This window comes from Octodon degus, unplaced genomic scaffold, assembly GCF_000260255.1.
Source record: "Octodon degus isolate 3935 unplaced genomic scaffold, OctDeg1.0 scaffold00008, whole genome shotgun sequence".
In the NCBI taxonomy this organism is placed as follows: domain Eukaryota; kingdom Metazoa; phylum Chordata; class Mammalia; order Rodentia; family Octodontidae; genus Octodon; species Octodon degus.
Genome location: NW_004524584.1, coordinates 11,691,705 through 11,694,773, shown reverse-complemented (window position 1 = coordinate 11,694,773; position 3,069 = coordinate 11,691,705). Strand labels below are relative to the sequence as shown.

The 3,069-nt window shown below is 39.9% G+C and overlaps 1 pseudogene; it reads left to right on the top strand.

The window, feature by feature from the left end:
• The first annotated feature begins 2,115 nt into the window (after nt 1-2,115).
• Nucleotides 2,116-2,621, top strand: LOC101570723 (annotated as a pseudogene).
• The last annotated feature ends 448 nt before the right edge of the window (nt 2,622-3,069 follow it).

The following is a 3,069-nucleotide window of genomic DNA, read 5'->3' as shown; positions in this document are numbered from 1 at the left end:
TTTGAATCCAGTCAAAAACAGAAAAATAGATAGGGGTGGGGAGGGAAGAGACTTAGGAAGTTTTAAGTGCTTTCTCTGTATTTAATGCCTTCTTGTCTCTACATGTTAACACTATGAGGTAAGTTTATGAACTGGCCCTGTTTTTAGACCTATGTATTTCTCTTAACCAACACAAGGAGTAGAATGCTTAGTACTATGGGAGGAAAAAAATTAAACATTTGAAGATGAAAACGTGAAGAAGTCCAGAGAAATTTTTGGGATACTATTTTACCTTGCCTAAATTTCAGAATTGAGAAAAGTTGCAGAAAGACATTCTGATTTGAAGAAAGGATGACCTAGTACTGATATCTCTAGTTGTTATGTTCTCTGTTAATAGATTCTAGGCCAGATGTTCTAAGGCCAGAACTGAGACCCAGGGAAGGAATTAGGTGATAAGACTTTGAATCTTGGCTTTGTCCCTTTTGTAATTTGAGTAAGCTATTTGGCCCTGGAGCCTCAACTTATTCCCTTTTAAAACGAGGATGAGCTCATCTATGTGTTGTGAGAATTTTGAGATAATGCTTACAGGGACTGTTGACACCTTATGTATGTATATCTTATAGTTAGGTCTTCATATAGTCATCCTGATGTCCTTAAGAATGTCCTTTGCCCAACAACTTTTTTATCAGCCCAGACAGTTTCCTATCTAAACACTGAAGCATTCCAACTACCGCACTGCTTCCTTTCCATGCTTGGAATCTTGACCCCTCAGTACTCAAACTGTGGTCCAGGAGCAGCAGTAGCAGCATCTCCCCAGGTATGAGAAAGGCTACATTTCGGGCTTTGCTCACCCTCGCTCAGTCAGAACCCCCTTTATACATCATGTTTGGATGGTTTGCATGAGTGTTAAGGTTTGAGGAATGTTGGTCTAGTTTTCATTGTTGGCCTACAAGTTAGTAATGATAATCTACATTTCTCAGATTTGTTGAGTGAGAGAGAAAAGCGTGTTCTAAGCTAAACATGTTAGAATTTGCCTTCTGGTATGATGGTTGCCATCTTTTACCCTCTCACCTGATACTATCAACCCAGGACTGGCTCCGCATGTTTGCCTGGGGAACCGAGGAAGGGGTGGCTGCCGCCTGGCAGTCTTTGGTGGCACCATACCAACTGGCAGGGCCAACATGTAATCAGACTCCTGGGGTCAGCCATAAGTTATACAGCTACTCTCTCCTTTTTTCTTCCCTTTAGTTTTTTTCAGTTTTCTCTTTGTGTTCCAGTCCTTACCTTAGTTTGATGCCAGACAGTTTGCAACTCTCCTTCCTTAGGGACAAGTGAGTCTTCTCATGGTCCAAAATACATTTTTAATCTCAGCATTATCTCCCTCCCTCTCCAAACTCATATTTCCAAGCCAAGAGCCTCCTCTAGCTCAGTCGCAGAAATGAACATGGCCCTGTGGCCTTTGGCAACTTAATAAAATAACTGAAGCATTGAATTAAGCCCTAGAGTTCTCTCCAGGTCAGAGCTTATGAAAGTTCCTTAATATTGGGGGCTGGGCTCTGAGGATCGAGCTCAGATCCTTTAAGAAAAACGTCTTTTCTGTTTATTAAACAAAACAGGATGTCCACACACATCCCTGTGCTTCATCTTTTCTATTCTGTTTACTTCTGTATTTAGTATGCGAATAGTCCCAACAAACTATGTCCAGGCATTTAAGAAGGAAGTTGGTTGAAGAAGTTGCCAAAGGTGCTGATTCAAATGATAATAAAGCTTTGGGCCTTTGGCAGGTCTCTTGGTCTGCGTTTAAGCTACTCTATCTTGGGGATTTCTGTCTCCTCACACCAGGATCCCACTCACACTTCCTCTGACTGAGCTTTCTCAGGAAGTATTTTGTTTACCTTATCAGGGATAAGAAATGTGCTGGCACATCCAAAGTCACAGTTGTTAATTGCTACAAGTGTATTAATACTGAATCACAGCTTCCCCACGGACTTCCATTTCATGTTCATGTACAAAATTCCAGTAATTTTATTTTTAAGATCAGTACCAATGGTAAGCACAGTCATAAAATTACTATTGCTAGAAAAACTTAAAAATGCAAGTTTCATAGCTTTTCAAAATTCAGTTGAGAGTCCCAAGATGGTGGCCTCCAAGAAGCAGGTGACTGTGGAAGATATCAGTGTCACTTTTTTTTTTTTTTTTTGCGGAACCGGGGATTGAACTCAGACCCTTGCACTTGCCAGGGAAGCGCTTATTCCACTGAGCCATCTCCCCAGCCCCATGTCACTTTTGAAGATCAACAAAAGATAAACAAATTTGCGCGGAACATGAGGAGCATCACAGAGCTAAAGGAAGGAACAGAGCTAAAAACAAAGCAGCTCCGGCATGTAGAAGATGCCTGTGATGACATCATGCTCTCAGACGACAACTGCTTGATGATGCTGTATCAGGTTGGCGACGTGTTCATTAGCCATCCTCAAGAAGAAGCACAAGAAAGGCTAGAAGAAGCAAAGACAAATTTGCAAGAAGAAATTGATGCCTTAGAGTCCAGAGTAGAACCGAGTCAGCGGCTGTTAGCAGATTTGGAAGTTCACTTATATGCAAAATTTGGCAACAACATAAGCCTTGAAGCTGATGAATGTTAAACATTTTATAACTCATTTTTTAATTTGTTTAATAAACTTGAATATTATTTAAAATGATAATTTCCCTTCAAATGACATGGAGAAGAAAAGTTTCTTTTTTTAAAATTTCCATTTATCTAATGGAAACTTGTCTATTTTCACATCTTTGCTTATTTTATATTTTTCAAGGAAGCCAGTAGTCAGCTATGTATTTTGCATAATGATTATGTCAGTTTTAGGGGCTTGATGTCATGTTATTAAAATCAATTAAGCAATAAGAGCAAAAACAAAAACAAAAACAAAATCCAGTTGAATTTTGTAGGATTCAACAAGCAGAACAACTGAGAGCAGAGTGATAGGCTGTAGCCACTCAGTAGAAACAGCTGTATAATGACTTGGCTAAGAGGCAAATAAAGATATAACCTAAGACCGTGCTGTTGTAGGGGCAGGGAGAGAATGCAGGGGAACT